This window comes from Montipora foliosa, chromosome 7 (genome assembly GCF_036669935.1).
Source record: "Montipora foliosa isolate CH-2021 chromosome 7, ASM3666993v2, whole genome shotgun sequence".
Lineage (NCBI taxonomy): Eukaryota > Metazoa > Cnidaria > Anthozoa > Scleractinia > Acroporidae > Montipora > Montipora foliosa.
Window position 1 is genome coordinate 5,004,261 of NC_090875.1, and position 12,500 is coordinate 5,016,760.

A 12,500-nucleotide genomic window follows, 5' to 3' on the forward strand; every position below is an offset into this window, starting at 1 on the left:
TGGTTGCTTTACACCACGGTTAAGAGAGGATGCGGTATGCTTTTATTTGGAGCAGATGCTATCAAAGAAATCTGCATATATGTGCAGATTGATCGCATCGACAATGGACCACTTTCAATATATTTAGATTGTAAGTCCTAAACAAAAGGCATCATCTCGAGGCCCTGAGAAAAAACTCATACAAATCCTTATATTTATTCCCCAGAGCCTCGAGATGATGTCTTTTGTTTAGGCCTGAATTTTAATATATCGAAATTGGTCTATTAGTATGCGTATTTGCCATATTTACAATCTGCGATGTTTGGCACATTCGATTACAATAAAGTCCCTGTAATGAAAGCATTTATCGTTTTTCTTTTTCCAGCAAACGACAAGATTTCTAAAAATTGTTCAAGATCTGTTCAATATAGATGTTATAAAGATCAGCAGAAATTCTATCAAGAAATTTACACGTGTTTGGGAAATCTCGTCTTAACGGTGACACCGCTTGTCGAGCGGCAGGCTTTGAAAGATATGCGAAAGGCATTTCGATCTCATTGACCAAAAGATGAAAGAAAACTATTAACTTTACAAGTAATTGTCAGCTGTTCAGGCTACATGCCTCTACATTTGTTACAAGCTGCATTGAACAATGTATTTCACGAGCTATCGCTATCGCTTGCGTGACGGAAGCATGCAGCTTATTTATTTACATTTTAACTTGCCAAATTGGCAGAGTTTTGAACTCATATTACTCGCATTAATTTAAGTTAATCTTAATAACTCAGAGGAATCGATATTTCTGAATTTCAAGCTCAACTGCTGAATGACCTGCCACTTAATATTTTGAATCAGAAATGATCATAATTATCATGCAACATTGAGTGGTCAGGAGTTGCTTAACAAACTTCCGGAATACAGTTACGGTTCTTCGCTGGTATAATTTTCAAGTCATTAATAAGGTTTAGTTCAAAGTTGGAGCTTTTCAACAACTATCGCGTAAACATTTCTATTTGGACAGGACGCAAAATTTGAAGCGCTTTTGATTCTAAATAAGTATATCTCCTGTCGGACTGCACTGGCACCTATACCACACAGGCTACGTGGCTCCCCATTTGTTACAAACTTGTTAACCCTTTCACCACACTATCCCAGTTTTCTGGGAACTCAGTCATGCCCCCATGCCTACTATCCTGCTTTTCTGGAATTTCAACCCTTTTCACTTGAGAAATCTGGAAACCACCAAACCAATGATATCTAGAGGGGGGTAATTGCTATTAATGAAATCTACAATAACCAACCCCTGAAAGCTCGTTTTCCGCCATGTTGTTTCATACAAGATTTTGCCAAGATTTATCGCAGAAGTTCAGCGGGCATGTTGACACCATCTTTAAATTGCGTTAAGAAATGGCTGACTCTTCTTCCAATGAAAGTGGTTCTGAGAACGAATTGGATGAAATTTTTGGGGAAAACAGTGATGAAGAAGATTTTGGAGGCTTTGTTTTTGAAATGCCCGATGACATTGAGTGGGAAAAAGACCCAAGTGGTGCGGCCTTTCAATCTTACTATGAGGATTATCCATGTGTAGCATTTGAGCGTACACATTGTGGCCCAACTGTTGATCAATTGCCTGGCAGTGGGAAGGCGATTGACATTTTAAAACTTTTTCTTTCCAATGAATTTTTGAACAAAATAGTGACGTGGACGAATCGATGGTTCGAAGTGAAAAAGGCGGCCGAACCCACAAAACATAAAACTCCATTCTTGCCAATCACAGACATTACTGAATTGAAAGCGTACTTTGCACTGTTGCTTGTGATGAACAGAGATGTCATCCTTCAAGGGTACGGCTGTATGAAAACTATTTTAGACAGGATGAACGCAAATGGTTTTTCCTCCTTCGTGGATTTAACAATTTCAGCAGCTAAATCGCTATATTTTCTTCACTAATCCTAATGATCTTGATTTAGGCAGTTTAGATATAGTAGCAAAGGATGACAAACTGATTAAAGTGCGTCCTTTTCTTGAAGAACTGCAGAGAGCATTCAAGGCTAATTTCAACTGTGGTAAGGCAATTTCAATCGACAAGTGCATGATTCCATACAAGGGAAAACTCTCATTCAAACAAAGAATGCTTGCAAAGCCTATCCATTGGGGCATTAAGCTCTGTGAATTATGTGACTATGAAACTGCTTACCTGTCTAGGTTTGTACATTGACAATTGGTACACCAGTGTCGCTTTATGTTTGTACTTGCAGGAACGTGACATGTTTGTCTGTGGAACTGTTCAACCAAATAGAAAAGGATACCCCAAAGAACTGAATGATCTAAAGGCATCCAAAATGGGACCACGAGGAAGCTGTGAAATCAGGAGCTACAATGGTATTGCTGCTTTGGCATGGAAGGACAACAAGGTTGTGCATTTTTTGTCCACTGTCCACTCACCAGATCAAGAGTCTACCATTCAACGGAACCAGAGACTCAGGACAGGGGTGTATCAGTTAGTTGATGTCCCTGCACATGCTATCATAGATGATTATAATGCAAATATGGGAGGAGTGGACAGAAACGACCAGCTTACTTCTATCCTCAAGAATTGCGAAGAGATGCATTGGTACATGCGGTTAGTAATTAAGTTCCCAGAAGTTGTGACATTCAACTCGTACATAATTGAAGGCTTTTTCCTGGACCACAATCCTCCCGGAAAAAGGAAAAGAGATCTTGCTGCTTTCAGGGAGGACCTGATCCTACAACTGGTGGGAAATTGGAGAGCAGAGAAAGGAAAACCTGGAAGGAAAAGGCAGTCGGACCCTTTCAGGCTCGAGAATGTTGGTGAACATCTTCCCGTCAAAGGTGCTGGCTGTGACCATACCTGCCAGGTGTGCATGGAGAAGAGATGTCCTTACACTCTTAGTCACCCTGACACCCCAAAGAATCAAGTACTGTGCAAAATGACAAAGACTACTTTCAAGTGTGATCATGGTGAAGTCTATTTGTGCATCAGTAGAGAGAAAAATTGTTTTAAGGCCTGGCACACCCAAGCTGAGTACCGGAAAGACCAATGACTAAAGCACCCACCCCTCCCCCAAAGTGATTTGTAACCTGTCCTCTCCCCCCTCCCACCCACACCCAGTACTCCTGAAGCTTTGCTCTGATATAAGAATATTCTTTTTTTACGTATGAGGCTATGTTTTCAACAAGGTTTTTGATGTTGCGTCGTTGAAGTTGATGAAAACTTTGGACTGGTATATTTTGGTATTGACTGCTTGTTAGGGCAATAAATGTTATATGCTTGATAGAACCTTTGACCAAGTCATCACATTAATTTTTTCACACCATATTGATGAAAATTGAATTAAACATGATTTTGAACTGTAATTATGTATAGTTGTAATTGATAATTTGAGCTTACATGTATTTAGTTCGTCATACTCCTGCAGCCTCGTTCGGGATAGCAAATTCTTTAAAATTTTTGTCTCAAAAACGAGGCTAGTTGGACTATTTTGAATATGAACAAAAGAGTAATTCAAAGGCAGCCACTTTTGCATAGGGTCTATTTTATTAGACTCAAATTTATTAAGGGGTTGCCTTATACCAAAATGACTCCTTCCCACTGAAAAATGAGCTTTATGAAACACACCTGATTTTCCAATAAATCAGCTAGGTTTCTCATGTATGGAGAAACTTTTATGCCGGTTTCTTAGTGGTGAAAGGGTTAAGCAGTTCGCATCGAACAACGTATTTCATGAGCTATCGCTCTCACTTGCGTGACTGAAGCATGCAGCTTAGTTTATTTATGTTTTAACTCGCCAAATTGGCAGAGGCTTAAACTTGTATATTGTGTGGTCGTTGAAGCATTAATTTAAGTTAATCTTAATAATTCAGAGAAATGAATATTTCTGAATTTCAAGCTCAACAGCTGAATGACCTGCCACATAATATTTTGAATCAGAAATGATCATAATTAACGCGCGACATAGAGTGTTCAGGAGTTGCTTCACAAACTTTGGGAATACAGCTACGGTTCTTCGCTGGTATAATCTTTGAGTCGTTAATAAGGTTTAGTTCAAAGTTGGAGCTTTTAAACAACTACAGTTGGTACCCCGTAAACATTTCTATTTGGACAGGACACAAAATTTGAAGCACTTTTGATTCTAAATATATCTCCTGTCAGACTGCACTGTTGGCTAAGTTATGCAATAATCCACACATTTTTTTAAAGAAATATCCTTTTTACCCATTTGGAAGAACTGTTTATCATGATAGCAAAAAAATTAAAAATTATTAAATTTAAAGATGTAAGAATTAGGCATGATGAAAGGTTATCAACATTCTCTGTTCTCAGCTGTCACGGCAAAATGAGACGAACATAACAGGCTTTCATGACATTGTGTTCTGTTGTGTCGGTGCTATGAAAAACAGTTTGAATATTCATTCTTTACCTTGCGGAGCTAGGTGCGATCTAACATTAAACAATGCCTTGCAAAGTACGAGTTTTCTTGAGGCACATTACCGCAATTAAGTCAGCCATGGCATTCGGTTGCTTTCGTCTTTGCCTCAGTTGCGGTTTTCGTACAACCTACTGTAGGTGATTTCACAGGAAACACTATCGGCAAGGACGAGGTATTACCGCATGCAAATGCACTAATAGTTTCGAGCGGTACTGTAACCCAGTAATAACCGGTACCCCAAATTTATGAACAACACAAGAAACATTTGCACAGAACATGAGCCTTGGATTGGCAAAGTTTTTTTCATGAAAAACAAAAGGTAAGCCAGAATTCTGAGACATTTCGGCAGTGATTTCTGGTTTTCCGTCCATTCAAGGATCGAACACACATTTTTGAGGCAGCAGTCCAGTGCTTGGAGCAAGCTGCCTGATTTGTTAACTACATTATACATTTAAAGCATGACAATACAACATCCACAAAAGGACAGATGAAATACATTGCACAATATTTCCCAACTGAATTATTATTTTTTAATTAGGGTATTCATACACACATACATGTATGTACATACTTAATTGACCACTCCCCATAGGGGCTTTTCAGGGCCAATGAACACAATCACCAGAGAACAGAACATTCAACGACAACTTTTAAGCATCCCAACTGGCAGGAGGCAAGCTGGTTGGCTATTTACAAGTGCAGCTGAGAAGTTGAAGCAGGGACTACCAGGAACAAATTCAACCAGTGGTCAGGACGTGTCTTGAGCCTGGGATCCCCGGATCTCAAGGCAAGCGGCCTAACCACTGGGCAACAACATACATTGGCATCTTATATTACAGTGATCAAGTGTACCAGTTTTTCCTTTCTGTTAGATTAATCTTGCTCACTTTCTCACTTGTCGTATATGTAGTAATACAGTTCATACAGTACTGCTCACAGATAAGCGAACCACCAAACGCGTTTCTTGAACGCGTTTGCGTTTGACTTTCAATGCGCTTGCGTTCGTTTTCAACGCAAACGCGTTGACCAAGGTCATTAACTTTCCGAGCAAAAACGATTCAATGACAAGTGTAATGAAAATCCATAGTATAACGTGCTGGCAAGCAGTTGTAAACTCAAGAATGCCAGACAGAATTATGTGAATGGCTTTTTAACTGTCTTGCTGCTTTTAACAACATGAACCAAAAGCACCGGGGACAATGAATTTGTCGACATTTGGAGTGGTAGTTTGCTTCAAAAACAAAATCACTTTAGATATACATGTACAGGAACGAATTACACATTGTGCTGTTTCAACACGGAGATGAGGAAATTCGATGCGACAAGCTGAAAGACTTTTTAGTTTCGCCGCTAAAAAAACACAAAATTGCTCACAAGGTTCCCTGATTATTGATTGATAATAATTTCATAGTTCTATTTCTTCATTATGCAAATGTGTGCAGGGCGGAGGAGAAGAATAAAATAATTCATTCGTTGTCAAGCAACCTTTTCACCCCAAGTGCAGACGGCACATATTATTTTGTTCACTTTTGTGATAAAAGCATGAAACTTTGTAAGAATCTCTGGAAGGCAAAATTTGACAATGCAGGAATTCAACACCAAAGGTCACCACTTCACAAAAGGTCAACAAAAAATAACAAACGGAGGTTTCAAAATAGATGAGGTGGTGATACAAAGACGTGCAAATGTTCGACTGATTGCTCTCTGTAGTCAGTACCGTTCTGATCAAGTGCAAGACAACTTGAAAGGAAACAATGCAGCGAACTAGCCATCGAAGCTCACTGAAAAACAAACAATTTTGGTTTGGACTGAATATCGATCGTTGATCGATTGTTATTTCAGAGTTTTATAATGTCCGAGAATGTGTTGCGTGATAGTTCCGCAACAATTTAAACTGATTCATGCATATGCAGCTGCATGTTATATCAAGATCGTGATGCAATTTCGCTTAATATACAGTACCGCCTGAAAGTATTGACCCCTCGGGACGAGGCAATACCCTGTCTTTACCGCGGTTAGTGGGCGGTTAGGTATGCAAGTTTTTTTCCCTCGGAAAAACCAAGATGCAATTTGCTGTGGGGAATTTGCCGCGGAAACAACAATGATCTGTTGCACTTGCAAAACAAGCGGAAGACTGTCGAATGTTAGATCTCACGGTGTGAAGAATCGATTCTTAATGTAAGAAATTGTAATCAAAATGAGAAAGTGCGCAGTTTACGTAAGGACTCAAATTTTATAATCTTTACATAATGTAAAACCGAAGACTTCCTTTAAAGATACAGAGATATATCGATACTGTTAACTACAGTGTAAGCGACAGCTACAGGTATTATCCAACCAACGAAACACTCGTTGTTATCGAGACTTGTAATACTGCATGTGTGCATGAGAAATTTGTTTGGTTTTGAAAGAGATTTGATTGTTTCTCTCTTCGTTTTTTATTTGGAGACTTGAAATTCAAACTTGCGCGATTGCCTTTGTTTTATCATCGCCATTTTGGCGAAAAGCATTGCCAAGTATTCCTTCCACATATTATTGTTAAACTTGTCAAATTTAAGTTTTGATTAATATATTCTTGCGAAGCATCGGAGCCCCTCACAGTACTATTTTGAGACCAAACGTACGGACAAATAATTTAAGAATGGTTTCTTTTTTCATTGCTTTCATCAGCAATAATATTGTTATGTGTAATCATAGCAATTGCAGCATGTCAATTGTGCATGGAAAACAAATTTAGGAATAGACCGTGATTAGTGGAGAAATGAAGTCCCTTAACTATCCGAACGCTCATCGTTTGCATACGAATTATAAAAAAAACGCAAAACCAGCAAGCAAAACAAACTTGGGAAATTTTGAAATTTCGCCTAAAGAACGACATAATTCTTAATTGACATTCCCATGCTCACGTTGTGCTTTCACATGCAACTCTTTTAGCAGCCGGCCGTCACTCATGATGAATTTGTATAAGCCACGTTGATATGCAACAATGATCAAATATTAACCAGAGCACAAAAACAATCATTCTTTTCAGTTGAGATCAAATAATTATCGAGTTCTTCAGGGGTTTGATATCCTGGTTTCTTTTCTTGGAATGTTATTCTCTTTTGTAACTTGGAAAGTAATACTGCAGTAGTAAACTGCAAGAACAATATTTACAACATAAGTCTTACTTTGAACAGCAAACGGTTGGTGACGCAAGGTTTTCGAGGATATGTTGAATGTGTTTTGAAAATTCTCCATGACCAGCAACCCGACTTTTCAGTCAAATAAGTGAATCTACAATAGTAACGTTTTCGACAGTGATTAGCAACACTGTCTAGCTTGAGTAGTTTTATACCTTTCAACTGGGCATTGCAAGAGCCGAGCACTAGCCTGTGTGGTACATGTAGGCGCTAGAAAGGGGTTAGGGAGAGGGAAAAATTGGGCGTGCGCCAAACGCGCAGAGCGACGGAGAGGGGAAGAGGAAGCGCCTGCAGCCAGCTCATTGTTTATTTCGTCTCGCCCCCTCTCTTGTGTGATCAGCTGTTGAAAATTGCAGTATCCAGTTTTTCAACCGCGCACTGTGATGTACACAAAAATGGCTTTCGAAGCGGTGATTTCGACTTGTGGTTCTTCGATTGTTCTATATACATGTAGCTTGAGCCAGTTGAAGGTGGTCATTTAAACTTTAAGTGACAGGGAAAGATTCTGCAAGGGGCATTTTAGTCGACGGGAATTTGTCTTTCATTACACCTTTATAAGCAGTCCTTTCTAGTTTGCTCGGGGAAGCAACGCCTCTAAAGTTGCTTCGAGTCAGCTTTTATACTTTTTAGCTTTATTTCTCCATGTAAGTGATTTTATCAGAACAAATGCTCAAAGTGCGAAAAGATTCGAGCAAGGGCCAGATTCCTTTGTTGGGAAGGGAGTACTATCTAACGTGGTTACGAAAATGTATCCCTCAAGCTCGCAGGCTTTGATTTATCCGATTTCAATGCAGCACTGGAAGGAAGTATGTCCCTTCATTCATTTTCTTTCAGTGATTTTCTTTCCTTTTAAAGAACATCTTATCTCAACAGATACAACGACAGAAATTTAATACCAGCCACGGCACCTCTATTTTGAGTATGTGTCTGAGGCCAACCTGGTTCCCTGCATTTATCTTATGTGCAAACACTCTTAGTTACATCAAGTGATCATGAAGGCATGCTTGATAATAATTATATGCTAAAATGAGTCAATAATGAAGTTCCAGTTTATTACTTTATTGGATAATTCTGTCCTTGATCTATGGTAACTCCATCAAGTCTAGCCATAGTAATTATTCATTGTTTTCATCACTAATTTTATGCTACCAGCGAATTATTCAAAAGTGATGTTGATGTTCTTAGGAAATCTATACAATAGTGAGGAATGATGTGGTCTCTGCCATCAGACTTGTAGGTTGTACTGCAATGAAATTTTGTGAATGAGTTCTATTTGGGGAGGTAAAAATTTCACTTGACCATTTGAAGATGTAAATTACACCCACATTAAATGCACAATTAAAATTGTGCATTAATTTTAATGTGGAATGTCTGGAAATACATAATCAGGCTTTGTCTTCTGTGCAATGTTTGAATTTAAAAGGGAAATTCAAGGCAAAGCAGACTTTGTGATAGAACTCTGACACAATATGTACGGGTTATTGACCAAGCGTGAGGTCAAGATGACTGGATATTGGCCTCGTTCTTTTTTTGCGTGTTTATGGACCGAGACTTCGTCTCGGTCCATAAACACGCAAAAAAAGAACGAGGCCAATATCCAGTCATCTTGACCGAACAATCTTGGTCAATAAAGGATTTATTATATGACTTAAAACACCAAAAAATGATCTTTGATCTTGCGGGACCAAGCGAGAAATCCCGAGCGGGCAGTATCGCTCCATCTTGCCCGCTCGGGTAGCCAATCAGAGCGCGCGATTTGGTTCATCTTGCCCGCTCACGGAGCTAGTCATATAATAATAACTACTTATTAAATTTGATGTGAGCATTTCATGCTCATTCATATTCATTGCTCACGTTTGTGGTAAGTTACATGTACATACTATCTCAATGCAGAGAATAATGTAAATTTATCTAAATCAGGATGATTTTGTACAAAATGATGCCATGTTCTGCAAACATGGCATCTTTTTTGTGCTGACAATTGCAAAATGCAAATTATTTCTATTTGGACTAACATGAACCATCAGAGGATCCTTCAAGCAGAGTGTTGAGATAATGACAGAACATGTGTCTGCATCAGCAGTGCCTGTCAGTGCTGCAAAAGGGGTCTCTAGACAAGACAAAGGAGAAAAGAAAATCATGAAAAATGTCAATGGCATACAGTGGACAAACACTGTACCATGGGTAAAATTTTTCAAGTTAAATTTAACTAGCCAATGATATAAAGCAAATGCTAAAATTTTCTTGTCTACAATAGACAACTGCTTGCAACCAATAATAGAGCCACTGTCTCGTCCTTTCGCCTAGAGTTGATTTTCATTAACAAATGGGTAAATCATGGTATGATTATACCAGACTAATTCATTGTCAAATTGTGAATGTAAACAAAATTTTGCCGCTATCTGTTGGATTTAGCACCAAGAAGAGAGTGCCAAATTGTGAAACCTGAACATCAATAACCTTTAAAAATTACTGCCACTGTTTCATAAAAGTATTTTAAAAGTAAAAAATGCACTGTATATCCAACTAGAAAAGCAAAAATATCACAACTTAAAACTTGTCAGGTTACCTTTCTTGAAGAAGGAACGAAGAATAGCAAGCTCTCCGTACGCTCCTCTAAATGCGATAGTGCCACCTTGTGAAACCCCAGATCTCTTTCCCTTCAATTTCCTGTATAGCCATAAAATTCAAGGAGCAACATATATACCACGAGTTACACTTCTAGATCTGAATGCTCTTTACTTCAAACCCTCTCTGAATATCCATAGCATAAATATTGCTCACTTCAAACCCGTCCATGTTTCAATCATGTGTGATTAATCGACCACACAAGTAACCATTCGTCGTGAAAACACAGTGTCCTTCTTTCAGGATTGTAGGAACCTCTTGTCAAGGGCACTTTCCGCAGAGGAATAAACAATGTGATATTTTCCACCCTCGACCTCTGTTAAATCAGCGAGCTTTTCCAACAAACTACACGCAGATAAACCCATACTTTCCACTTAAAAATTTGGTCGTTAATGATGCTAGTAAGAGGGCAAATTACTGGCACAGAAGCAGTTTGAGTGTGGGCATTGCGATTTGTATTTTCTAATAACACCAGCAACTGGAAGATGAGACTCTTTCCAAAACCCGTTGGTTAAAACTGCCACCAAGTCTTTCTTTCCATACAGTTGTTTCACCACTTTCCTCTGCTCATATTTCAAAGTTATTTTGCGACCTTTATCTTCTAACTCCAGCAAGATTTCCTTCAAAATTTCCTCAAACTTGGCTTCCCTGTCTCTTTCGAGTGCATCAGCCATCTTGATTTTCATTCTCAAATGGCTTCCAAAACATCTCGATCAATCAAATGTTCATATCAGGCAATGATTGACGCACAATTATAAACGAACTAATTCCGATTTTTTGTTCGTCTGTGAACGAGAAAGACCAAGTAAACAATGAGCTGGCTGCAGGCGCTTCCTCTTCCCCTCTCCCTCGCTCCGCGCGCGCCAATTTTTCCCCTTTCCCTTCCCCTTTCTAGCGCCTGCCACGAAAGGGGAGCCGAGCACCCAGACCCTGAACATGTAAGCTTTCAGTTTTGTATATATTGTCAAAACCCTCCTCGGCTGCAGGATACAGAAGATATCGAGATAATAAATGTTCCATACGCTGAGCTGCAAAAAACAAGCGGAAATTTTCTCGCATAAACTTAAATGATAAAACTTTAATAATGTGATGACGGCAAAGTCCACGCAATTGGGACAAGCATCGACGAAATCGATTCGTTGAACCTTCGAATGAACAGTCCACAAGAAGTCTTAGAAATAATCACTGCAATCAAAATATGTCGCAAGGAAGGTTTCAAATGTGAGTGGAATCTGGTTACGGATATTTTCTTCGGCTATGACCCTCTTTTGTTATTCGCAATTTACAGCCGAAACTTTTTCAGTTTCTGTTCTTCAGTGGGATTTCAACATTATAATCTGCCTTATCGAAACACAATGTCATCGGAAACCCTTTACAACTCTACCGCGGAATTTTAATTACAGAGGGTTTACCTTGGTTGACTTTCCTGTGGTAACTTAAGACCCTTGCCGTAAATTTCCCTCGGCAGAAAATCGGCCTACCGCTGGAATACCGAGGGAAAGTCGCGACAGGGTGACGCAGCAATGACACGGTAAAGGGGTCAATACTTTCAGGCGGTACTGTAATGTTTTCTCATTGAAACATTCTATTTTAAAAAAAACCCAATGCTCTAAGATTATTTTATTGTGTTTAGTTTTTGGTGTGGTAGAAGTATGATTTCGCTAGTGTAGCGATCGCGATTAAGCATGTTATCTGATGCAAGAAATTCGGAGAAAAAAATCAATAACGTGGATTTCTTCCAGCCGATTAAACAAGCACATCTTTTCTCGTTCCTGAAGATTTCTTTTCCAACTTTGCATTAATTGATAGTCAGTTGATCACGCTTTGTTCACTTTCCATCGCTAAAATTGCAGTTGCTTTGTTGCCTTAATTTACATACCAACAACACAATGCAAACATGCCAAAATTGAATAACAAAGGACAAACGCGTTGAAAAAAAAAAAAAGTTCCCAAACGCGTTTAAACGCGTTAGCTCTTCGTTCCCAACTTGTTGCCAATGCGTTTGATGGTCCGCTTATCTTTGAACGGTACTGTATTTCTGATTAATCCTGTGAGCAGTACTTACAGTAGGACTTACAGTTGAATTGCAATTGCGTAGTGACCACCTACATGCTTTCTATCATGTAAACAGTTCATCATCACCTTGAACAATAGTAAAAACAGTATATTACAATAACATGGAGCATTCTATAAATAACTTTAAAGAATTTTTATCTGGTTATTTCAATGTGAAATGATCTGACCACATTTTTTTCCAATT

At 38.8% G+C, this 12,500-nt stretch overlaps 1 pseudogene; it reads right to left on the reverse strand.

Annotated features, from left to right (window-relative positions):
- Positions 1–12,500, reverse strand: part of LOC138010912 (uncharacterized) — a 227,047-nt pseudogene that overhangs the window by 212,139 nt on the left and 2,408 nt on the right.